The sequence below is a fragment of the Mastigoproctus giganteus genome, chromosome 12, assembly GCF_048544385.1.
Source record: "Mastigoproctus giganteus isolate SK-2022 chromosome 12, ASM4854438v1, whole genome shotgun sequence".
NCBI lineage: Eukaryota > Metazoa > Arthropoda > Arachnida > Uropygi > Thelyphonidae > Mastigoproctus > Mastigoproctus giganteus.
In genome coordinates, this window is record NC_143586.1 from 154,780,592 (window position 1) to 154,808,321 (window position 27,730).

At 37.7% G+C, this 27,730-nt stretch overlaps 1 protein-coding gene across 1 annotated transcript in view; it reads left to right on the top strand.

The window, feature by feature from the left end:
• The first annotated feature begins 8,088 nt into the window (after nucleotides 1-8,088).
• LOC150077528 (oxysterol-binding protein-related protein 8-like) overlaps nucleotides 8,089-27,730 on the top strand; it is a 169,414-nt gene continuing 149,772 nt past the window's right edge. Inside the window, exon 1 of the mRNA XM_090386936.1 lies at nucleotides 8,089-8,248. The gene's annotated coding sequence lies outside the window, so the exon portion shown is untranslated. The remainder of the gene's footprint in view (nucleotides 8,249-27,730) is intronic.

The window sequence follows — 27,730 nt, forward strand, 5'->3', positions numbered from 1 at the left end:
AAATTGTAGGTACTTATTATTATATTATATTTTATTTTTAATGCGATCCATGTGCTTTATCAAAAATTTTGCCAATCACCCAGATTTTTCTTCTCCCTCTAAGTAGGCTGCAACCCATATCATTGGTTTTAAGCTTAAATAAAGCACTTTTAAAGTTGCATTTTTTGTCAAAAGATGTCACCACTTTTTCAAAGGGAATTTTTTTTTTTTTTTTTTTTGTTATTAATGAATCATATTCCTTGTTACTTTGGACTCTGTTAGAGATGAATCATTAATTAATCTAACTGCCCTCTTCTGAATGGAATCTAGAAGCCTGAGAGAGGTTTTGGGGGCACCACCCCCAGTTGTGGGAACAATATTCCATGGCTGGGCGGATTTGGGATTTATACAGAGTGAGCAGCTGTTTGGAAGAAAAGTAACGCCGAGAGTGAAAGAGAAAACCAAGTTTTTTAGATGCAGAGGAAGCAATATTTGTAATGTGCTTGTGCCAAGAGAGATTAGAAGTCAGGGTAATCCCCAAAAGAGATATATCATTTTGCCTAGAAATCGGAGTGTCACCAAAGATAAGCATAGGCGCAGAAGAATACTTTTTGCGAGATATAAGACAAGACTGAGTTTTAGAAGTTGAAATCAATTAAGTTGTCTTTGCCCCACTGGAGAATTATCTGATGATCGGCATTTAAGGAATTGGTAGCAGATTTTCGAGAAGTTGAAGCTGATTGAGCAAGACAAAGTTTCTCAAAATGGAAAGTGGAATGCAATGTGCTATCATCGGCAAAACTGTGGTTAGGATTTCCGGTCAACGGAAGAAGGTCATTAATATACAAGATGAAAAGATTTGGGGAAAGAACTGAACCATGGGGGATACCAGCATTAGTGAAGAAGTTGGAAGATAGAGAGCCATCTACCATCACCTTCGGTGAGCTGTCAAAGAGAAAACTGAATAACCAATTACAAAAAACAGTTGACAAACCATAAGATGGAAGCTTGTTTAGAAGACCTTTATGCCAAACACGATTGAAAGCTTTTGAGATATCAAGAGCAACTGTCAACTGCTTGTGTTTCACCGAACTTTTCCATTGAATTTGTCATAAACGGGCAAAATAAGCCAAGAATATCACCAGTGGATCCATACTGACGGAATCCATACTGGCAATCGTTTATCAGACGAAAGGTTTCTAGATAGTTTAAGAGTTGGTGGTTAATTGATTTCTCCATTACTTTAGAAATAGTAGAAGTAATTGCAATGGGACGATAACTGGATGGGAGGAATTTGTCACCTTTTTTGGAACTGGCTGGATATCAAGAAATTTCCAAGCAGCAGGAAAAACACCTTTAGAATAAGAAAGTGAAAAAGGCGGCAAAGAACAGGAGTAAGTTCAGGAGCACAGGTTTTGAGAACAAGTGGAGAAATACCATTGGGACCTGGAGCTTTCTTAGCACCAAGATTAGTCAAAATTCTTCTGACACCCTTTTGACGGAAGACCAGAGGCATTGAATGGAGCGTGCTGGGAATGGTGGGAGGTGTTTTACCAAAATAATTAATACATGAGTTGGAAGAAAAATGGGATGATAGCAGGTCAGCTTTATCCTTGGCTGAAGTGACAACAGAACCATTTGGTTTTGATAGAGGTGGGAGCAGAGATGGGAAAAGGTTGCGGCCATTAGCTTCGGCAAGAGACCAGAATGCTCGACTATCATTAAGGCAAGAAGCAAGTTTTCTACCCTTAGCCTGTTCAAAATCTAGTTTGGACTGATGATTAATAACTGCTTTACAATAGTTGCGAGCTCTGGTGTAGCCAGAAAATGAAACTGAAGAACTGGAAACAAGCCTATTACGATATACAACCTTCTTTTCTTGAACAGCCTTAGAACATTTATTGGGAAACCAAGGTTTAGAAAAAGGACGAGATTTTAAGGTGTAGTGTGGAATAAAGGATTCCATTCCTGCAAGAATAATTTCACTGACACGACCTGACCAAACGTTGACATCAGGAGTTTTGAAACAGTAATCCGACCAAGGAAAAGAAGAAAAGAAATCTCACGGGTCATTCCATTCTGCATTCTTGTAATGCCAAACAACACGAGTTTGGGAATAGCTATGAGATAAAGGCTCCATTGGAGAAGAGACAATCGCCAATTTGTGATCCGAGGTGCCTAAAGGACCACTCACTTTGACCGTGTACTTAGAAGGGTTATTTGTGAGAAAAGATCAAGAGTGCTGGCTGTATGGTTAGGATTGTCCGGTATTTTGGTAGGTAAATGAACAATCTGTGCGAGGTCATTAGTAATTGCAAAAGCCTCAGCATCTCGACCAGCTAGGTCTGTATGACTAGAAAACGAAAGCCACCTGGAGATGTGAACATTAAAATTACCAATGAAAATTACCTCATTGTTAGGAAAGCTGGACTGGAAAAAGTCAAAGAGCTCCAAGTGATTAGTGGAGTTGGTAGAACGATAGAGACAACAGATGGATTTGGCAGAATGAGGTAGAGAGATTTTAAGCCAGAGAAGATCGAAAAAAGCAGATTCCAAATTACCAAGTCTTTGATAGGGAATATCAGAACGGACATATGCACAAGTACCACCTTTCAGGAGAAAGGAAGCTTACAGCGAATAATTTGGGCAACTGAGATGAGCAGTGGTTGAATCAACCGATAACTGAGATTCTGTCAGAAAAAGTACATGGGGTTTGGCAGACTGTAAGTGGAAATGGACATCATTGAGATTAGAACTGAGACCATGTATATTTGTGAAATGGACTAGGAAGTGTTCGGGAGGTTTAGATCTTTTTGCAGATAAATTTGCTCTATTAATTTGACATTTCATAGTGTATTCAGTAGTAAGAAAAAGGTGGGGGGGGGACATGCTATATGAAGTAATGAAAGTTTTGGAAATGGCGAACACATGATAAAAATATATCCAGATCCTTAACATAACGTGGCCTCGACAATCCCACCCCCACATACACACTACTCGGACTCCCTCTAGTTACTATCTGGCAGAGTAGAGGCAGCAAGATTATACACTAGCTGATCCGGAAGCCTCCTAGAGAGTTACCGATAGGTTCGGTCCGGTGTATTAACTAGTGGCCGGCCTGTGAACACCGTTTTACAACTGTATCCTCGAAATGTAAGGAAGTTTGGATCTCGCCATTGTGTTCATCATAACCTCAAAAGACATCAATTATACTGCATGCTGGAAGAGATGGGGGAGGTTTGACCATACCTTTGCTCTGGAGACTAAACATGGGTTTCACCACTTCAGGCCTCCAATAAGCAAAGTGGTGGTATTGCACCGGTTGATTAGAGTCATCTACTACCTAGTGTGGTAGATGGCTCTCATCAACAAAATGACTTGTGATAATTAAAATTAATAAAATTTTGTCATTTTATGAGTTTGTTTTGGTTATATCGGCACTGGAGAAATCTTTAAAGACCTCTGTAATCGGAGTTGTAATAAAACCAGTGAGATAAAATAGAATATCAGTTATCCGAAAATTTATTTGAAGTTTTTCCCCGCTTTCATTTTTTCCCCAGTTTATCCAAAGAAATTGCCACATTTAATATTTAACTGTAAGTACGAAATACATTACATGAAAATAATAATAATAACTTCACTTAAGTATGTAAAGCGTTATGAATGACGCAAACAGAAATAAATTTCATCAATTTACTCCTGTGTAATGCCACTCACATTGATATGACGCAGTGGTTTGTAACCGGGGGTGCAGCAACAAAATTCCAGGGGTGCCACGTAATTTGGGTTTAAGTTACTCAAACTTATTACTATTATTTTTTTTTAATTATATATATATATATATATATATATATATATATATATATATATAGAGAGAGAGAGAGAGAGAGAGAGAGAGAGAGAGAGAGAATGAGTAGGAGTGTCGCAAAATAAAATAAATGAGTTTGGGGTTCCGTTATTAAAAAAAGGTTGAAAACTACTGATATGACACATAAAGATCGCTGCAAAAAAATACTATGAATTCCATGTTACATAAAGTAGAGCAAATAAAAATTTATATGATAGTTCAACAAATATAATAGTCAATAATAGTCAATTTGTTGATGATTTGTTCAAAGAGCAAATAGTCGATTTGCCCTTTGCTGGACCAAACAGAGCATACACAATTTACAGACATAATATATACTGCACAATATGGTCTAAGTCGCTAATGTGAAGCCCTGCAACAATCAACCAACCAACGTAGCTGATATCAGGTGGAGGGAATAAAAAAAAGGGGTAAGCAGCAGCCATTATCGATCCACTGCAGGATGGAAGCCTTCTCAACAATTCATGTTGAGGGAAATGAACCATAATCTGCCACGCTAGTTCAGTGCGGGTTTTCGGATCGATTATATTTAGCAGTCAGGGGCTTGAACCCCGGTCTACTCAAAACAGCGTGTACTGCTGCACTACAACTCCTGTCCACTCGGCTACGATGGAGGGAGTAGTAAGATATTTCAGCCTACACAATATGCAAATTGGCCGCAAATACGCATCACCACGTGTAATATACGCACGTTTTCGTGAATGTATGAGTGTATGTTTGGCTTCCTTTAATACCGATATATATATATATTATTATTATTATTATTATTATTTTATTTATACACTGAAAGGACAGAATTCATGGTATATCTGGTTCCTAGGCAACGCGATGCTGTCACCCCTCTCGCTAGTGGACGAACCCGCCTCTTGGCACGTATATAGGTGCGCTGCATTCACGTAGACGGTAATTCGATGTCAGTATGGATAAACGTCGTGAGTTAACCGACTTTGAAAGAGAGATGATAGTGGGTGCCCGACGCATGGGGTCACTCTATCGCGGAGGTGGTACAGAAATTGCACTATCACCGTTCGACAATATTAAGAGTGTATCGGGAATACGCCATTTCCGGAATAACATCTCATTTTGGACAGCGCCGTGGGGGGGGGGGGGGAAAGGTGATGGATAAACGTTGCCGTCGACGTCTGTCTCGCATTGTTTCAACTAACAGGAGAGCGACAGTGGCACAAATCACCGCCGACTTCCACGAGGAAGGTGCCAAAAACGTTTCTACCAAGACCATCAGGCGATCATTAGCCACAATAGGTTATGGGAGCCGCCGACCCACTTGAGTCTCATTGCTAACACCACGACACAGGACTCTACGCCTCAACTCGGCGAAAGAACATCGGCACTGGAATTGGATGATTGGAGACAGGTCTCCTGGTCCTATGCGTCCCGTTTCCAGTTATTTCGAGCGGACGGGAGGGTGCATAGCTTCGTGCGGTTTTCGCACGAAGCTATGCACCCATCATGTCGGTAATGGTCTGGGGCGTGTTCAACTGGCACATGTTGGGACCTCTGGTACGTCTAGATACATCTCTGAATGGTCAGGGTCACGTGTCCATCCTTGCAGACCATCTGCATCCTTTCATAGCCGACCGGGCTAGCCGAGTGGGTAAAGTACCTGCCCGGCAACCCAAAGGTCGCGGGTTCGATTCCCGCCTCGGGCTTGGATCAAAGTACTGCAAAAACCTTGGGAGGTGCAATACGGCCACAGAAGCCGATGCGCCAACAACTACCAAATCAATCAATCAATCAAGCATCCTTTCATGGTCATCGTTCACCCACAGAGCAATGGAATGGACTCTTCCAGAAGGACAATGCGGTTCCCCACAGAGCCGTGGTGACTAGAATATGGTTCGAAGAGCATTCGAAGATTTTAGCACATGGAATGGCCTCCCTTTTCATCAAACATAAACCCTGTGGGATGCCGTGGACAGTTCCGTTCGAGCTTTGGATTCTCCACAGAGGAATGCAACGGAATTATGGACAGCGGTGCAACAAGCATGGATGGAAATACCCGTGGAACACTTTCATGAACTAGTGGACTCAATGCCTCGCTGTGTGACTGCCCTTATCCGGGCGAAAGGTGGGCCTAGTTAGTTATTTGGTTTTTAGGAGCATTAGCAACTAAGGCCATATTGCTCCGGGATATGCAGTTGTCATTCCCTGACCTTTCCACATCCTCTGTATTTGGTGGTGACAGGCTCGAACCCCGGTCTAATCAAGAAGCGTGTACTACGCACTGCTGCTCCTTCCCACCTGGCTACGGAGGCGCCAAAGGTGGGTCTACACGTTACTAGGTATCCCATGATTTCTGTCCACTCAGTATATTTCTTGCGACTGCTGTGTGTTACGTTTGTTGACAGACTGCAACTAACTACATCAACAACACGAGATCGCAAAATAAAATTATTACGTGCTTTGTTGCTTTATAGCAGAGTACCAGAAGTTAAGATCATTTATAATTATATACGAATTCTATTTGATTGGGAAAAAAAAAAAAAAATTGGATTTGAAGACTTACAACCTATACATGGGCAGTCAATTTTCGTTGATTACGGTTGATAACAGTGATCATACTGGGGAAAGAAATATTATATAGGACAAGTTATTATCTCGTTCCCCCCGATAATTCTGTAACAAAATTCTAATAAGTATATCAACAGTGTATAAAATCTCAATGAATCATGTTCATTGATGAGTTGAATGGATGGATTGAATGATTGAGTAAGCTGAATGTTAATGGTATTTTTCCACTTGCTGAGACTACACACGAGGGGATATAAATTCAAGTTGAGGAGGGATGGTTGCAGGACAGATATGCGAAAGTTTGCCTTCAGTCAGAGGGCAGTTGATTGTTTAAACAGATTTCGATCTGTTGTGAAAGTGGATGGGTTGAATAAATTCAAGGGAGAACTAGACAAATTCTTGGAGGGTACGGATGAATGAACTAGTTTTTTTTTTTTGGTCGATGCTATATAACTTTGCTTTCTTGCCTCATTTGCTATTACTACTACTACTGCTATTACATAATAGCCACTATTTTTGTAAAGATCCATACTTAAACTTTACCCAAGGTGACTTTTATGTTTCATCCTTAAAGGCTGACTACTTTTACACTGCTAACTTTGCAATCTTCCTTTATCCACACATGACGAAATAGATTGCTTAGGTGATTGCGTGACGCAATGATGTAACCATACCAATACATGCAGTTATATCATTTTGTGACAGGAACTTTCACGGTGAAGTAGTATTGCTCTTTGTACATTAACTGGTAGAATAAATTACAGTTTAAACTGGCAATGAAATTGTTAATGAGTTAAAGGAGCAGTGAAACGTGGCCAAGAAAAATGTTGAAGGAAATCACTTTGAACTTTTATTTAAATTGTAAAAATAAAAACCAATTATGTTTAAAATTTCAGGGCTGCTGCTTTCTAATGCCTCAATCATGACAAGATTCATTTTCCACTCTCTAAAAATTTTCAGAACTAATTTTAGGAAAATGTAATAATTCTACTTAAAATAAAAATGTACTTTTTATTTTAAGTCGATGCATAAGCTTAATAAAAAATTGTTTACTGAAAGTTTTCATCTAACCTAGCTTTTTAAATTGATTTTGACGTCATATTTTATTTTTTTTCGTTTTGAATAATAATTTGAAAATTATTATTCAAAATGAAATAATAATATATTATTATTATTTTTTATTATAAGAATAATTTTCATTTTGATAGATATATATATAATTTAAATATATTTAAATTATATTTTAAATTTTAAAATGTAAATAAATCTGAATTTTTTATACCATTTTATTTTATATTAATAATAATAATAATAAATTTTGCAAAAATAAGGATAGAGAAACAAATACGAGATATAATACGAGCTGCAAAGGTTTATGAAATATATGCTGTTTTCCTTTTTTTTTTTTTGTCATACTTAAGAAAAATTCAGACATTTTTCAAAGGAAGATATAACTGAACAATAATTTATCTCTTTTTATGTTTTTTCCTCTTAAAGTTTAGATCAAAGATCCTGTAATAACGTTGCATAGTTCGGATCAAGTAACAGCCAACAATGTCCAACTGTACCATTACTGCGAAATATGAAACCATTTTCACTATTTATAATGTTTCCTACTTTCACAACTAGAGGGCGCTAAACCAGCATGAAAGTGCGTCGGCCGGTAATCAGAAGAAGCGCCGGGAATGTTTTAAGATTCGTAGTTCGTCATATTTTGCGAGGATGATTCCACTTTCATCCAACACAGGTGGTTTCCATGAAATAGTTCGCTACTATTTAGTAAATTCGCTTTGGTATCAATAATGTAGTCGTGGATACTGCCATACAATTTTCCATCTGTGGATGCAGGGACCAGTGTTAGCGTAACACGTAAGTTACGTAGTCCGTCTTTTTAGTTTTATTTATGTTTATCTTTTATTAATGAGAACCGAAGTGCCAAATAGAATTTTAGTACCCCTATAATTCTGTATGTTATAAAAAGTAAACGATATTCAATACCGATTGTAGTATTTTATATATATGTAATGTATTGATTTGATTGCTCATCTCGTTGTCTCTGAACACTAGATCACAGATAGCGAGACCGCATGGGTCAGCTGTTTTATTCAAATGCTTTCTGTGCTGTTTTTTGTTTTTTTATTATTTTGCTATAAACTTATATTGCATTATGAAATACTTAACTGAATTATAAATGCCGTTTTGACTACGAGCACCATGTCTTTTATGTTAAATATGTATCGCGAGGTTGAACTTTGTGGGGTGGGGGAGAGGGATGGTCATAAATATTCATGGTAGCCCAATAGTCATATTATAGATAAATAATAATTGTATTATTAAGTAAATTTGATTGAACAATCTTATGTATACATTAAACAATGTTATGTTTTATTTTTTCGAAACTCACAGAAGATCCAAATTCAACCATTATTTAGATAATGGAAACACCTAAAAAGAAATTCTAAAGTATTTCTTATGGTAGTAATAAGAATTAATGGAAACAGTAATCTACTTAAAAAATCAAACTTTTTTAGTTTTGTAATTCTGTTCAGTAACTGAGAAAATTTTCAGTACTCATCACCTCAACTGACTTTGTCGTGGCCCTCCATGTCCCTCGAGCGAATACATTTTCTGTGTAAAGTAGTGGTAATTCAATATCTTTATTGATAATTATAACGACGTGTCTCTTAAAATATTTTCGAAGACCCGTATCCTCTTCCTCCTCCTCCTCCTCCTCCTCGCCGCCTTCCATCCCTAAAAGCTCCTATATTATGATGGCAGTACATCGATTGCAAACTAGTAGATTCGGACGATTGTCTTATATTTTTGGATAATTACACCACATAAAGGAAACGTTGTTGGTTGGGTTTTAGGAGCATCGGCAACTAAGGCCATGTTGTTTCGTGTATATTGTCTGTAAATTGCGTGTGTTCTGATGTCGGTTTTCTGTTTGGTGGCCAAAAAACCAGCGTTTCCGGGAGAAAAGGACAAGTTGTATGCAGTTTCACTGAATTCTATTTTTTTTTTTTTTTTTTTTTTATGACGAACTTTCAGTTGATAAGATGGTTGGGTAATGTTCAAAGAACATTTAGTTTACATAGGTATGAATATAGATTTTGTTGCTTAAATTTATTTGAATGATAAATACGCATTCAAATAAACAAGTTCCATCCCCATGCATAATTTCAACCATTAAAAGCATCAGTCAAAAAAAAAAAAAAAAATCATTTCCCCATTCGTTCTAATAATTTGTCCAAAACTTTTTTATTTATTTATTTATTCAAACTACTCACCTCCAGAACATTTGATAAAAGTTTATTCCAACCATTAATTAACCTTTGGCCGAATACAAATATCCTCATATTTATTCTGCAGCCATTCTTTTCCGATTCAAATTTATGCTTCAATGTGCTTTTCATCTGAGAAAGAGTAAAGATGATATCGGTATTTAGTCTACTTAACCATTTAAAACGCTTGTTCTTTTCTATTAGGTCACCATGAAAAGGTGATTCTTCCCAAGATGTGTGTCCAGAAGTCTCTTACTGCAGGACCGCAGTAAGAGACTTCTGGAAAAACGACTGCGGAATAAATAAGTTTGAGAGTCCTGCCCATTAGTCCACAATCAGGCGTAGTTATACAGACCAACATAGCAGTGTATCTCTTGACTTTATGTACTCTAGATGGATTAAGGAAACTATGGGAACAGATCGTGTTCCCATAGTTAAGTATTGGGAGAATTATCTGGCTGTAAAGAGTAAAAGTAACCTAGTTTCCAGAGACTGCAATTTACAGAACTCCAGCCTTTCTTGGTAATAATATCCTTTTGTGCCCCGAACTAATCTTGTTGCTTGTCTCTACACCCTTTTCAACAGTTCTGCCTCTTATGTTCTTCCTAAAATGAAGTTTCCAGACCTGTATGCAGTATTCCAGATGTGGCTTAACCATTCCCTTATATGGAATAATCACCTCATTGTTCATTCTATAAGCTCCTGTATATCAATGATAAAACCCCATGAGCTGTTTTAGCAGATTGTTTGCGCTGCTGAGAGAATTTCATATCAAATGTATTATTACCCCTTGCCATTTTACAGCCCACCTTCTTAGTTTGCCTAGTTCCTGTTGACAGTAACATACTCTGATTACGATAATTACCCACTCTGCCCACCTTTGTGTCATCACCAAACAGACATCAACTTGAATTACTAAATATTAAAAACAGTAAGGAGCCCAACACTAACCCCTGTGGAACATCACATTAGTTGTTGTTGAATTTTTAGGAGCATTAGCGACTATATTAGCGGCCATATTGCTCCGTGTATATTGTCTGTAAATTGCGTGTGTTTTCTGGTCGATTTTCTGTTTGCTGGAAGAAAAATCCGAATTTCTGGGGGGAAACTATGCTACCCTCGCTTGAGACCGACTAACTCAGCCACGTTGTGAAAAGTTGCCCCTCAAAATTCCTCAGCTCATCGATGGGATTTGGACTCAGGTCTTTTCCACCCGATGTGGGGAGGACGGCGATCCTACCAACTGTACTACCCACGAGTGCTATCAGATTAGTCCATGAAGAGTAGTGGTTATTGATAACTCTGTTTTTACCACTTAACCATCACTGGTAGTATCTTCCTCCATTGCCACATCTCTCGAATTTATATAACAATCGTATGTGTGATATGGTATCAAATGTTTACATGTTCGTTGATTTATTTGCATTTATGAGATACACCAGTTAATGCACCTTAACCCCTAAGACAGGAATAAAGTTAAAAATTATTTTAAAATTAAAATATACAATCCTGTATAGCAATGCATGCAAAAGTAAGAGTAATAAGTAGTCATCAGAAGGTTGCACGCTCCTTAAAAAAGTATATGCAGGTATATGTTTTCGAGGCCTTCCATCTGGTCCTTTTTTGTCTTCACGTCAGAAGTTGATATTCATCGTGTTTAGGAAGCCTACGCTTTTATTTATAAATATCTGATTTAGGCATTTGAGATGGATCGTGTTAGATCCATTTATGAGATACAACGATAACCATTCAATAACATGAATGGTTACCCCAGACCGATTAATTCGGCTACAGTGTGAAGTAAAAAAAAAAACCACAAATGACCATAACGCTCTTCCTAAATTTCATCATATTTTGCACTTCTGTTATTTTCTAGTATATTCCATTAGCACGTTAACTTGAGCATTAAACTCGCATTCTATTTCTGCTATCGAAATTTCCATAATTGGTTTGTACTTTACGTATCCGAAAGATTATAGACTGCACCTAAGAGGGCGGTGTGTAACCATTTTAGCAAATACAGTTGAGGAAAAGACTATTAATACTTAGCAAAGGCGCTGATCGTGCATTGCACATTTGTCACTAGGTGAAGCTAGGATTAGCATTGACTGCATTATGAGAGTAGATTTACGTGTACCTGGAAGTTTGGCGATTTTCTTTTGGCGATTTTCTTTTGGACGGACTCCAGCTAAGTGATAAAAGATTGCTAAACCAAGGACAACAGTTAGACGAAAGTACTCCAGATGTTAACCTTTTATGTACACTGAAAAACAATAATACTGTAATTATCAGGAGATAAGATCGGTTTATTATCTGTAAAAACATAGGTTACCAAACTTAAAATCTAATCTTAGAACCAGTCGATTCAAAAAATATCTCTGGAAACTGTGTACTGTGTACATATACTTTGCTTAGACTATTATTATATGTATATGTAGTATACGTAATTCATTAAATGTATTTTTATTATTTTGTTTGATATTTTTTTGTACAGCATGCCAGTGCGACTCGTACCTATTGGTTGGTTGTTGTAGGGTTTTAGATGCATCAGCGACTTAGACCATATTGCGCCGTATATATTATATCTGTATATTGCGTATGTTCTATGGTCTGTTTTCTGGATGAAAAATTCGAGTTTCTGGGAGGGGAAAAACCATGCTAGCTTCGCCAGAGACCTATTAACTCAGCTACATTGTTAAAAAAAAGCCCATAATTCCTTGCGCCATTGATGGGATTCGAACTAGGGTCTTTTCTAGACTCGTACTGAAATGAAGTAATAGACAAAGTTAGTGTATATGTTGAGTTGTCTTAAAAAAATAATTTCCGTCTATACTATGCCACTGCATTCTAGGAATTTACAATTCATTGTACCTGTTTTATCGCAGTAGGTAAACCAGCGTTAATAGTGGCTGTGCATTTTTTGTGGAAACATAAGGATTCAATCTCTCAATGTGCTTTTCAGTGCCCACCACTTACAAGTCCATAGTCAGTCCTAATATTTAGCCATCGGACATGTGTTTATGTAAGGGGTGGCTCCTAGAACGTCAGTTTAACTCCGCCTCGTATCTCTGCGAAGAACAGTATCACTACAAATGGGCCAGATGTGTGTGACGTAGGTGAAAAGCACAGAAAATCCGGACGTGTGGTAATTCTGTCTCTAATAGCATTAGAGAATAGAATCTAATAGAATCTTTCGCCAAAATTCGATTCACTTGCCTCACGAGTGGGACCTGCATATCAGCCCAATGAACTTAGACTTTCATGTGGTATCCTTGGCTATTAATCACTGAAAGAATGTCTAACACAAACTTCACTGACCCATTTCTTAATCTCAATTAAAACCAACTGTTTAAGCGTATGGATTCTTTTAGATTATTTTTATGGTGTACTTTGTAATGCATATTTATTATTACTGTTAACTAGTTTTATTTATGTATTTTGTAACACAAATTTTAACATTGTTTACGATCGATTTTTGTGTATCTTTAGCTGGTAATAGTTTATAAATAATTATGCGTATTTTTAATGTCGAGGTCAGTTGTAAAAATGCTTAACTTTGTAAGTGGAACCTGAAGGTGCAGAAACGAAATAAATATTCCAAATCCTTGTGATATTACTAACAAATTTAGACCGGCGAAATAAATATGAGAAATCACTAGCTAAGAGAACCAAGTATGGATACCAGCCTCCCGCTTCTTTCTATTCTTTGCTTCCTTCTATTCCATCCAGTTCGCCAAATTGCTTTTTATCCATCGGAATCCTCCATCTATAGTACACTTCTTAAATGGAATGAGTGCACGCATGGCTTCGATGACGAATGACTTAAATTCATCATAATTAGACTGTACTTTCACGCTTGCATATTTCGTCCTAATTAATAGTTCTTTCTTAGTCCACAGGAGTCCTCTTTCTCCAAATTAAAATCCTTTCTTTTATCCTTGGCTACCAAAATAATCTCATTTGTCATTGTCCAGTTCATTATACAATGATCACTAGCCGCCAATGACTACTGTACCATGACCTTTGAGATATTACTCTGATGGGTGATAACCAGTCCAAGGATGTTGATATAGATAACAGTTGTGAATTTGATTTTAAAATATCCAGTAGATCGAGTTACAGCCCACGATTTCCAATCGCTCAAGAAAGGTTCCTGATGCGAAATTCATCCCGCGTCGAGTCTTAAGTTCCGATATAACGACTGCTCCTGCTCAACCGGCCTCGAGAAATTTTTAATGCTGTATCTGGTCCAATAAGCATGCGTGGGCACTTTGACACATAATATTCGTGGACGGGGGGGTTTCCGAATACTTTAGTCATATAGCGCATCATTTCATTAACAGCATTTACCGTTATGCATGTACAGAACATTTAACTAACATGTAAGTAGAAAAATATTAATGTTATTCTGTAGGTTTGTGTTACTAAAATAAAATTACTAAATTAAAAATAAATGTGCGGGGTTGTAGGCAAAGTAAGATCTCCTTTAGCTTGGTTATAATAAATTCAGAGTTAGGAAACTGGAAGAAGAGATATCAGATGCAACGTTTATAACGCAAAAGTACTCCTCAGAGTACAATGCACTACACGGAGACTTTCATATAATTTTTAAAATCCTTCAATGATTAATGTATATTCTGAATCATTTAGCTGTATGCAGCCGCTTTCCGTATTTAGTGTCTTTTTTTTTTTTTTTTTTTTTTTTTACCTCGGTCAGAAATAATTCACACTTCAACATTTACCCAAGAAATGTATGGTGCGTGCAGAGAAGGGTAACACCCATCTCCACAGTAACTGTTATAAATGGTGTGCAGTTATTCAAGTCTGTTTTGCTGTTGTGGTCTAGGATTGTGTATCTCTTGGGCCCTTTGTACATCTCTATAAATGTTTGATGATGTTATCGCGTACGTTTTATGCCTTCTTTTGACATTTGGGATCAAAAATTGAGGAACATGCATATATACAAGACATCTGATTTTCACAGAATCCAATTCCCCTGCATATAAAAACAGCTTACATACTCGTAAGTCATTTGGTATTCTTTTCTCAACTCTAAGTGTGTAAGTATTGGTAGAAATTTTTACTGAGTAGTTTCAATGTTAATTATGAATGAGTAGCTTCGTAATAGATGCAATTTAGATCAGTGTTTCTCAGCCAATGGGCCCCCTGAAGGAATTCGAGATGAATTGGATCCCGAAGTGTTTTAAGACTGCACTTAAGAATTACTTAAGAAATGCTCAATCAGTATAATAAAATATTTAATTGCAGTATAAGATGTATACAATTAATCCCATCACCGCAAGGTGGTGCCAGGGGTTACAAATACATATTTACATAAAAATACATGCATACAAATACAAGTATAATTAAATCATTACATTAAACTAATACTAAACACATAAATTGGCATTGATTTTTGTAGTGGCAGAGCAGAACAAGCGTGGTCGACCGGGTTTGCAAGTGCAGGAGGCGTTTGGCATCCATGCAAGTACAGGAGGCGTGAGGCAAAAGTGCAGTTGGCTGGACTTGCATTCTAAATTTTTAGTGTAGCCAAGATTTCCTTTCTGTACTCTACCGCTTCTTGGAGATCACTGTCAATCACTTGGAGTGAGGATAGTATTTGCTTAGGCAGGAAAGGAATCTATCGATGAGTGCTTATCGGTTATGGTCTGCTTGTAGCTGTGCTGAAGACCGAAATAAGGGGGAGGAATGCGCAACGAGCAGTGATCCCAGAAATTCGGTTCTGTAATTTTACCCGTGACCATCTTGATCGTGAATAAGCCTTCTTTCCTCCGATGTAGGATAACAATCTGCGCAGTTGAAGGCCATCTGCTAACTGCGTTGCTCTGAGAGATGGGGGAAGGTGGAGCTTGATGTCGGCCATTTTAACAGCAGAATTCTGTGGCAATTATCCTTTTAAGGTTGGATTCGGCCGCCGACGCCCTATCTCTGAAGCGTGTAGGACTACCGGGTGCCTGAGGTAAACGTGTCGTCCTCTGTGACAATATCACCGCCTTTCAATCATTTGGAGAGTATTAGTATTGGGAACATGATAAAATATTCGTATAAAGTATACCAGCCAAAACACGTACATTTCATTTCTTCAAATGATGTGGCCAAACCTTAAATTTATTCAAACTGTCCACCACTAGGTTGAAGTTTATTCCAACAATTGATTACTCTTTGGTTGAATGCAAATTTCCGCACATCTGTTTTTAAAAGCCATCCTTTCCAATTTAAATCTGTCCACTTTTTTGTTTCATCTGAGAAAGAGCAAAGATGCCATCAACATTTAGTTTACTTAACCCTTTTAAAGCCTTATACACTTCAATTATAACCCAAACTAATCTTGTTGCTCTTCTCTGAAACTTTCAAACAGCTCTATGTCCTTCCTAAAATGAGGTTTCCAAACTTGTATACAGTGTTCCAGATGCGGCCCAGCCATTGCCTTATACCGGATAAACACCTCCTCCTTACTGCTAAAATTCTTGTCTTTCATTAATAGAATCTCATGTGCTGTTCTAGCAGCTTGTTTTCCCTGCTCGGAGAAATATGGGTTCGAATCCCGTAGGAGACTAGAGGAATTCTTAATGCTCTCTTCAATCGGGATTATAGTTACCCGACCTCGAGTGGAAGAAGTAGCATCGCTCCGTAAATTATTCTGGATTTTTCAGAACCCACAGTATTCAAATCGACGTGCATTTGTACAGCCATAATACACGCTGAATCTTATGAACTAGAAGTACCATAAGAATTGGCTTTGGCTTGAGCAGCCGATGTTCCAAATTTCTTAAAAGGCAAGAGTTGTTTTATATTTGAGCCACGAGAAATCCCTTGAAGTTTTGATAGGTCATATTGAGAAACTCTGTTTTAAATAGCTATATTTATCTTAATGCTTTAAAAGTCTCGTAAAATAATATTTTCTGCCCAAAAGCATCGCCTAATTTCGAATTCCGTCAATAACTCGACTTCCAGTAGACGGATTTCTGTGAAATTTTATAGTTGGATCTTTTAGAAAGATTTCTTTAGTTAAATTTCATTAAAATGGAACCAACAGAAATTCCAAAATTTTTCCTTAAAATTTCGAGTTATCTCTATACATAAAAAGAATTATGCTTCACTGTTACTCGACAGTTGAGTTCAGTTATTCAGTTTATGTCTGGTGGCACCCAGACTGATGTCGATCTCCACCTATATTCGTGTTTCCAAATGGAACATACAAAAAAAAAAAAAAAAAATAGTACGAAGACCACTTATCCACCAGGAAAAAGTGGTCTTCGTACTGTTACTGGACAAGAAAATGTCAGATTGACGTCAGATTTTAAGCATATGCTGTATTAGTTTTATTGAAGGTTTTAGGATCAATTACCTTTCGACGCGCCACCACGCTTTCCTGCAGAAACCTTTCCCTCGAAGAGGTGGGATCGCATTCCCACACAAAAATCTATATAAACGAAAGTATGTTTTAGAGATTGCTTGAGAAAGGAAAGTCCGGTGGATACTACATTTTCATTACCTTTTGTTGGTTCGTGTGGAAGTTTTGGGACCAGTTCAGATTTCATACCCATCCTCTCCCCTCACAGAAACTTGCTAGATATCTTTAAATGCTCTGATCCCCTTCAAAATTTTAGTACTTGTTTAGAATATTCTACTAGACCTTTGTACCATGTACCATGTCAAACCCATATCTCCTGTGCACTCGTTTTCCCACCCCTAAAAAAGAGATAACTGCTACACAAATCTTACCTCCACAGCTACCCATCAAGTAGTGAAGTTTTGAGAATCACTCCTTGAGTACAGTGTAGAAGTTTTTTTACCACTAAGGTACGTTATTTGAATATCGAGCGCCCCTGAAATGCGCCAAAATGTGTAAATTACCTAACTTGTTTTATATGTGTATATAATTAAGAAGTGTTATTTTAATTTTTTTTTTTTTTTTTTTTTGTGTAGTGTAGAAAAATTAAGATCGAATTTATTCGGTGGTTATACTCACTGCAGGAAACTATTACATTAATGGATTGAATTTAAAAGGTACTATTAAAGAACTTAATTTTTCCAGAAAATGGCTGTTATTAATATTTTAGGAATATTAATTATAGTAAGAAGTTTTGAGTTGTGCCAAGGAGGCTAAGGCCTTGAGGCGTTGGTATATTGTGTCTGTAATTGCATACATTTTTCGTTCGGTTTGCCTGCTTACTGGATGAAAAATCCAAATTTCTGAGAGATAAAATCATGTGCATCCTTCGTTCGATAGATAAAAATGTCTGAGAGATAAATGTGCATCCTTCGTCCGAGTCGGTCTCGGACGAAGGATGCACATTCGGCTACGTAGTAAGGAAAAATCCATCAACATTCCTTCCTTGTCCATCTGAGAGTATAGCCCATGTTTTTTTTTTTCCGACGGTTTGGAAGAATGGCAATAATAATCAACGTTGTGGATAGCACGGTTGGTAAGATCGCTGTGTACTCCTCCCTGCACCAGGTGAAAAAGACCCGAGTTCGAGTCCTGTCGATGACGCGAGGAATTTTTATGGACCTTTTGACAACGTGTCTGAGTTAATCGAGGCGAGGGTAGCATGGTTTTTCCTCCCAGAAACTCGAGTTTTTCGTCCAGCAAACAGAAAATCGACCACAGAACACACTCAATTTACAGAGAGTATACACGGAGTAATATGGCCTTAGTTGCCGATGCTCCTAGAAACCAATTACAATAACAATAATAATCAATGTGCTAGCAGTGTCGAACAATCATACACTGGTGTGCAAAACTTAAGAACCAACACTATTTCTAAAGGTTACAACCACAAAATCAAACGAAACAGCCTGTGGCGATTTGCATAACTGTGGCCGTTCAGTAGAAAGCTGATGCACGTGCAAAAATTTGAATCGTGATGAGAGGGCTCACATAAACAGATAAAAGCAGCAGTTATGTGCAAATTACCGAATGGTGAGCACGATTGTTACAGACGTTCGATTGGTTTCATACAGTGCTACAGACAACGAAATGGCCAGTAGACAACATCTGGATGACTTTACCCGGGGTCGAATAATTGGGAAGCTAGAGGAAGGTCGAAGTGCGAGGTGTGTGGCTGCAGAGTTCGGTATCACCCATAGCATCGTCTCACGTGCGTGGTCGGCCTTTAGAACGACAGGTACTGCTGTTCGAAGGACCAGTGGTGGTCATCCACGAAAAACAACACCCAAATGATGACCGCTATATACTCCTACAGGCCAAGAGGGACGGACACCAGACAGCGGGATCCATTGCAAACCAGCTGCACAGGACGCAGGATATCGCGGTTTACTATGGCTAGGTGACTCCACAAAGGTGGACTGTTTCCCCGACTGCCAGTACGCTGTGTCCCTTTAACACCTGCCCATCGGAGACACCGTTTACAGTGGCGCATCGAACCCAAGGACTGGACAGCAGCGTAATGGGATAAGGTATTCTTTACTGATGAGAGTAGATTCAGTCTCAGCAGCGATTCTGGACGTCAGCTAATCTGGCGAGAGGTTGCCACACAGTTTCACCCCGCAAACATCACTGAAAGGGATCGATATGGCGGTCGAGGTGTTCTCGTCTGGCGGCACGCTAGGTGTCTCCTTTAGAACGCAATCTTCAGCTGGTGAACATTTTCTGGAGGGTGTGGACCCACCAGAAAATGTTCACCAGCTGAAGATTGCGCTGACAGAGGAATGGACGATGTTACCGCAAGAACTTATCAACAACATTGTTCTAAGTATGGACAGGTAGTGCAAAGCCTGAATCGACATTAGGGGTGGCTATATCTCTTACTGAGGACCACCTCTTCCCTTTGAAAGATGATGAGGACCACCTCATCATCTTTCCCAGTGATGCATCTGTATCATGGCAGCCAGTGCTATGTTGCCATTTTTAATAAAGTCTCTCTGTACCGTTTTGTTTCCGTTGTTGTGTCGGTATTGTTTCCTTAATCATTTTTATACCTCACGAAGTTCCTTTGGTATGCTTTTCCCATATCCATGCCACTCCTATGAGAAGCTACAGGTGAAAATCTGACTGGTCCTTAAGTTTTGCACACTAGTTTAGTAGACTTACAGTGTTTGTTGGCCTACTGATGCGCACGCACGCACGCACGCGCACGCACACACACACACACAATTGGCAAAAGTATCAAAATTCCATTCCCTCGGATTTGAGAAGAATGAACCACCTCCGTTCACATGTCAATAGTTTTAAATGCAACTGCGTTCATGATAGAAGTAAGTTCAACGGAATACACTAGACCGGGTGAGGTGTGCTGCTTAGCATCTTCCAACGGTGGGTTATCATAGATAACATATTTACAACCAATCAGTTCGTGCCATTGCAGCAAAAATGAATCAGCCTAAATCAGCTGTGGCTGGCGTAAACGGTAGTAAGATGCTACTTCAGCTAGGAAAAGTTCGGATACACCACAGATATCGATAGAAAGCAACTGGAGAGAGCTCAGAAGATTGGTACACACATCGCATCAGTTCTCATCAAATACTGTCAATCGGGAGCTCGGAGAGGACACAGGAACTAATATCAGTACAAGGGCGATATGCAGGGAGATGCAAAGTATTGAATTTTACTGAAGAATCAAACATCACAGAGTTGACTCCCCTGGCGCACAACCCCATTGTAATTGGAACTGATGGCCGTGAAATTTGATGGAAGGGATGTCACAGTCTGTGGTCCTTTTTCTTGGTGAGCTTGGGTCATTTTTGGTTTCAGTAGGACAATGCACACTGTCATGCTGCGCACAGCCTATAGTGACGTGGTTTGAAGACAACGTGCTGCAGATGTTTTCTGACGGAGCTATGACCTTAACCGTGTTGAACACCGTTGGAATGAAGTGAAATGTTGGCTTTGGGCAAGCCTTCACAGCCGCAATTAGAAGCTGAATTTACGGAATAGATCAAACTACCGCCTTCCTTTTATCAGAAAATTGATTCAGAGTTTACCGATACGTGTGTATGTAAAGCCAAAGTTTTGGTAACTCGTCACAAAATATTTGTACCAATAAATGATTCTTTAAAACTACACATGCGCGATTACTTTTGGCAATAGTGTGTGAACTGGCTCTGTTTAAGATATATAAAATATTTCACATATTTTAAATATACCCGGTCTCTTCGGTAGCTATTTAAACAGTCTGCGCGGGTAACACAGTGGTATCGTCACCGTCCTCCCCACACCGGGTGGAAAAGGCCCGGGTTCGAATCCCGTCGATGACGCGAGGAACTTTAATGGGCTTTTTTCACCCGTGGCTGAGTTAGTCGGTCTCAGGCGTAGATGGCAAGGTTTTTTCAACAGAAACTGGGGTTTTTCGTCCAGAAAACAGACAAATCGACCATAGAACACACGCAATTAACCGACATAAGACACAGCACAGCAGATGAATTTAATTATTCGGGTGGCCTAAATTTAATAGTTTGGTAGCTATTTAAATTATTTATTTTTTTGGTATTATAGTATTTTTGGCAGCTTTTGGACCACTCTTACAATTTACTAAATTTATTTGATGATTATTATAACGAGCACTAGTTCATCTAAATAAGATGTACCATAACTATTAGATAACTGTTAAATTCACCAAATACGGAACAGAAAGTAAGACCTCGAAAGAATCATGAATGGCCCGAGAAAAATGAAACCTCACCATGATCGGTCACGCAATAAGCCAATACAGTTATTTGATCTGATTATTGATCTTCCATGTCGTGTAAAGTTCCTATTATAGATAATTCGCTATCTCACTTTAGACTATGCCGAAACATGTTTTTTCACTTTGGAAACGTGTATCATTAGCCACATTGCAATGCACTCCTTTGCGATAAAATAATTATGCCTGCAGAAAACTGGAGGGTATATCAACAGGTTCGTTTTTTTGGAGTGCAGAACTGTTCCTGTACAATTCTGGGTTTCATTTTTGACTCAGCCTTTTGAACGAAACGAACTTAGTCCAGTAGTGCTCTAAAGTTCAGATCTCAGTTGGAGATAGCTATTTTGGTCTTCAAAGGTTGCCTTCACTTGAGCATCACACTCTACCCATGTGCCAATATCATCCCTCTGTTGTTGTTGTAATAGGGTTTTAGGAACATCAGCAACTAAGGCCATATTGTTCCGTATGTACTGTCTGTAAATTGCATGTGTTCTGTGGTTGATTTTCTGTTTGCTGGACAAAAAACCCGAGTTTCCGGAGAAAAAACCATGTTACCCTCGCTTGAGACCGATTAACTCAGCCACGTTGTGAAAAAGGTCCATAAAAATTCCTCACGTCATTAACTCAGGTGCTTTCCACCTGGTGTATGGAGGACCACGATTCTACCAACTGTACTACCCACGAGGGGTCTCATCATTCTGACGTGTTCCTTCAAATTTATGAATAAAATAAAGTACCGGGGAGAAATCAAGAGGTTTCAATGGTGTGGTACTTGAGACTATAGGTTCATTAGCATACAGATTAATAAACCTAATTCAAAATGGTATCACTTAGTTGTTCCCACGGAATATTAATAATCAATTACTTATTACGCGGTTTTCCGATGTTACCCAATTATCGCTGTTTATAGAATTGTACACACGAGAATGCAGTTGTGCACACTTTCTTTTTTACCGTGATCAAGCGGTGTCCGCGATTCTTCATCAATAAAGAAGTTCTGTCCTTTCAACGATGACCTACTTGCCAAAAGTATCACCCGGCTTCGATTACCTCGAAATAAAATACCGAACTACGTACCGCCTGCCGCATTAACACAGACCAGTGAAGTACCGGCTGACACGCGTTTGACGTAATAGCTAAATGTTTTTGTGTCGCTTACGTCACTTTCTGTCGTTTCCATGGTAGTAATCCATTGGCATCAAAATGACCCATCTTGAAGAGCGCACACAAAGTGGACTTATGTATTTGGAAGTGGAAATTAAACAGAACCCGCATGATGTTTGCACATAAAATTGGCAGAATTAATAAGTAAATGTAAAGTGGACATTCCTCTCACCAACCTTATGTTAGCTTTCATATCCATTCTCAGTTATTCATAAGCGTTTTTATGCCTTGTTTGCTTGTCTTGAATACCTGTATCTTATTGAATAAGAGTAACATTTTGGCAATCGTTTAAATGAGTGATTTTTTTCGTGTAGTGCGCTCTTTTGTCACTGTTCGAAAGGACACTGAGGATTCATTAAAATAATTATATACAGATTTTGTACATCGAATATTTTAGTACAAATTTAAGTAATCTGAAGAACCAAAACCTTTATCTCAACAAAAAGGCTATCCTCAAAACCGTGGGTTTTCCGAACTATGGTTTTGAGCATACTTTTTCGTCTTACATGTGCTCGCTCACTCCTCTTTCGTGGTAGCACAGTTGTTAGAATCTCCGTCCTCCCCACACCGGGTGGAAAAGATCTGAGTTCTAGTTCTGTCGATGAAGTAAGGAATTTTTATGGGCCTTTTTCACAACATGGCTCAGTTAATTGGTCTCATGATTTTTTCTTCCTGAAACTCTGGTTTTTTATCCATTGAGAAAGATATTGGGAACGATAGCAAACAGAAAATCGATGACAGAACAGACGCAATTTACAGACAGTATACATGGAGCAATATGGCCTTAGTCGCTAATACTCCTAAAATCCTACTACAACAACAACAACAACAACAGCAACAATCTCTCCCCCCCACAAATTAATATCACAAAAAATATTTACCAAGAAAATCGATTTATAACATTGATTACGTTAAATTTCAATGAAAATTTATTTAAATATTTACTCGGTATTGGAAGTTTTTTGAGGAATACAACGATTGTTCTTATAGATTGCTTTTATTTATTTTTTTTAATAGGCACAGTTGACCTGAATGTTTAACGTAAATAATCAATTTTAACTTATTTTATTATTTAAATTTATTATTTTAATCTTCTGTTCATTTATATTATGGTGCATTTAAAAAAATAATTAATATCGCTAATTTTTAAGTTCTTAAAGCATCTATCTCAATTCACAGACATGATATATAACCCTTCCATTTATTGTGAGAGAATATTTACTATTTCGCAAAAATTGTCTTGATTTTTCCTAAGTTTATCTGTATGATATTGTAAACACGGGGTTTTCTAAAAAAATTAAGGCAAAGCTTACCAATTCGTAAGCTGATAAAGTGAAATTTAAACTGCCCTCTTCCGTTTATAACATGGTGATGACATTTAATTAATATCGGCATTAATAATAAACTAAGAAATGAGAAAATTTAATAACGTTTAGAAATAGTTTAATGTGTTTAAAAAAAAATAACACCGAGATGCACACTCCTAAGGTTCCCTTAGTATTGCAAACTTTCAGGTTTCTAAGTTTCATAATGTTCGAGTTGACTCTTACACAAATGCACTTTTTTTTTTATATAAGATTATAGATTTTGAATACCATTGATTATCTCTCTATACATTAAAAAAAGCTTTCCTCCTAGTGATATTTATTCGAGCCAATGGGAGAAGAGGGCCAGGCAATTACGTCATTACAAATGCAATTAATTATTGACAACTGCTTCCATAACGTTCACAAACCTCGTGCACGTTCTTCACTGTCTAACATTTGATGTTCCATTGTAACTTTTTTTTTGTATATTAATGAATATTGTATATTTGTATAGTTTGTAAATATTTCAGTTAAATATTTTAGTCTTGCTCTTTCGGATGCAACAATATTCCTCATGTATTATGGAACCCGAAGTAAAAGGCCTTTTCCTGAGTGACCTATGTAAACGCAGGTAAATAATTACGCAGTGATATTTATTCGATCTTGAGAATGCCGCGCACTACAAATGCACAGGTAAATAATTACATAGGTCATTTCCTGATTAGATATCGATCAGTGAGTTTTGACAGGTGTGTCTTTTACGTAGAAAAGATTTGACTTACTGCGTATACCTCTACATTTTACGTAGAAAAGCGTGCACCGGGGTCGGCGAAGCCCCCTAGTTTTTAATTATGAATATTACTTATTGTCGAATGTCTTTTTGACTTTTCATTATATTAATAAAGTTGGATACGTGTAGTATCGTTCCCAATATTTCATTGGGAACGATACTACACGTATAACTTTGTCCATAGGTAAAAAAGTATTTAGTCCAAGAAGCCTGTTTTCTTGTTTTTTGCTCTTTGCAATTGAACCTTTATATCCCAGAGTATCTTGATTTTCGAAATAAAACATATGCTCCTAGCCGTTCATAATTACAAAATGATTGAAAAAATTTCGCCTTTGTCAAATGTTTTACTTACCTTAAATTGCCTTAACTTCAACTTAACAGTAAGGGTATTAGAGGGATCGCACAAGTATTAGAGGGTTCCTCAAATAGATATCAACGGTTGGAAAAATAGTCATTCAAAATACGTTGTAACTGCACAGAAACCCAGTAATTGATAGAAGATTTATTAAAATAAAATAAATTAAGTAAAATCAATAATATTCCGTCATCTGATAAAATCCGATAAAAAAACACACACACGAGAATAAACTCAAGAACAAAAAGCGTATTATATTGAATGAAAATAAAAACTGTGCTAAGCTCAAGGGCATGCTGAGTGATATCCTTCCCTGTGGCCTTCGTGGGACACAGTTGGTGGAATCGACATCCTCCCCACCGGGTGGAAAAGATCTGAGTTGCAGTCCCGTCGATGATGTGAGGAATTTTTATGGGCCTTTTTCACAGCGTGGCTGAGTTAGTCGATCTCCTGCGATATAGCATGTTTTTCTCTCCCGGAAATTCGGGTTTTTCGTCCAGAAAACAGAAAATCGACCACAGAACACGCAATTTAAAGGCATTATACACGGAGCAAAGCGGCCCTAGTCGCTGATGCTCCTAAAACCGTATTACAACAACATTTTCTGTAGTTTTACCATAGATTCCTCGCCGTGAACCTGCTTTGTTAAGATTTAAGTTGTTTCGTTTTTGATGTCACTATGTTGTGTCTCTAAAATGTGTGTATTCCTCGCCGTGAACCTGCTTTGTTAAGATTTAAGTTGTTTCGTTTTTGATGTCACTATGTTGTGTCTCTAAAATGTGTGTATTCCTCGCCGTGAACCTGCTTTGTTAAGATTTAAGTTGTTTCGTTTTTGATGTCACTATGTTGTGTCTCTAAAATGTGTGTACTCTACAGTCAGCTTTCATGTTTCTAGATATAAACGCCGAATTTTTTGGGGGTGGGAGGGATAGGGAAGAGTCTAACCGTGCAGCCTTTACACAAGACTGGCTAACTCAGCAGTGATATAAAAAAATAAATAATTCCTCCCATCTTGACACAATTTGAACCCAGATATTTTCCATACGCTCTGGAAGAGATGGTATTATAGCCTTGAGAGCCATAATATTTAAGTGGGCTGCGTTAGTAAATAACACTGTTAATAAAGGAGGCAGTTGACATCGAAAGTTACATTGAAGGATTTTATTCGGCCTATTTTATTTTTACTCGGTATAAATGCAACGCAACTACGCTGGAGCTTATCCTCGTATTTTATTGTTTCGCAGTACACCTGTATATGTAGATTTTTTTTTACTTATGTTGATTTTTACAAGTGTATTTTTTATTTTTTTTTTATTTTAGTAAACATTCTGTTCAATTATTGGTTGGAGTACGATCATTTCAGATTATTATGGAAGCTCAGTTGATTCGTGGTTTAACTAAGGGTTTGCCTTTTGCTTCATATGTTAAGACTGTCAGCACGATAACATGCAACATAAGAATCCTTATAATTGATCCTTCAGCTGTATAAGCGAGGTACAAGTTTCTCAGCACTTTTCACATCCGAAACAGTGCAGCTTAAGGACTGCACGACAGAAGCTCATTCTATACGACACAATTATGGTATTTAACGTCAGGGTTGGATGTACTAGAACAGCCTTTCCCAAACTGGGGTCCGTAGACCAGTTCCAGGGGGTCCACGAAACGTTCAGAAGGTATCAAGTAATTTGTGTTTACTTTCTTAAAAAATGCTGATAGAATCACAATGAATTTCGTTATAGAACATTACTTATTTTCGATACAATTAGTATATATAATTATATACATATTTCAAATTATTCGTTCTATGTATAGCAAATTGATAAAGTTATTATTATATATCTGTATAAAAATAAGAATAAGGTTGAGTTTTTCACACATTAAACTTTGAATTTTCTTTTCAGAAAGCCGGGTGTTCATACTTGGTTTTCTTTTTTGAAGGGAGTCCGCAAACTTGTTTTGATTTTTAAGGGGTGCGTAAATCTCAGTAGTTTGGGAACCGCTGTACTAGAAGATATTATCTAACCACCTAAGTCCAACAGCTCTGATGCAAGCAGCCGTAAATTAATACGTTTTGCTCTCCAATATTGGTATGTCAGAGTATTTAAATAAGTGCCCCTGTAAAGCATGCTACACACCATTACTTCTTTGTTTAAGTGTGAAAACCACTCTCCAGGTCGGTTCTGTTTTTTACCCTTCGTCTCATTTTTCTGTTTCCTACAAAATATCGAGGAATATCAATGACGTCGCAAGAAACTCTATACGAAACGATTATTAACTGATCTATTATTTTATTCTTAATATAGTTCTTCTAGCAGAAGAACACAGCTTGTTTTCACTAATAGTACAATCCAAGTGGGCGAGTTTTCTTTAACATACTGTAACTTAAGTTTATAATTAAAGAAGTGTCGTAATATCCAATAAATATCAATTTCTATTTTTATATCTGTCTTTTTAAATGCACATCGTATAAAAGATACACATATAATAACAGAAAAGATATTGCTCCTTTATTATATTAGCAGAGATCATTTTAGCACGCAATTTAAGATTAGTGACCGACAAAGTTTATTTCCCACTTGAGCATTTACAATAACTGTAATTAAAATGGATGGGTTCTCTCCCACGTTTCATAGTTTCGTATGTTGTTCCTTGGGGAATATACGAGTACTTTAACGCTGAACCTCTATTTACTAACTCGTCATCGGCAGTGCCTAATGCATTACTTTGTCGACGCATCAATAAATGTATCTATTCAATAATCCATTTAGTACGAGCATAATTG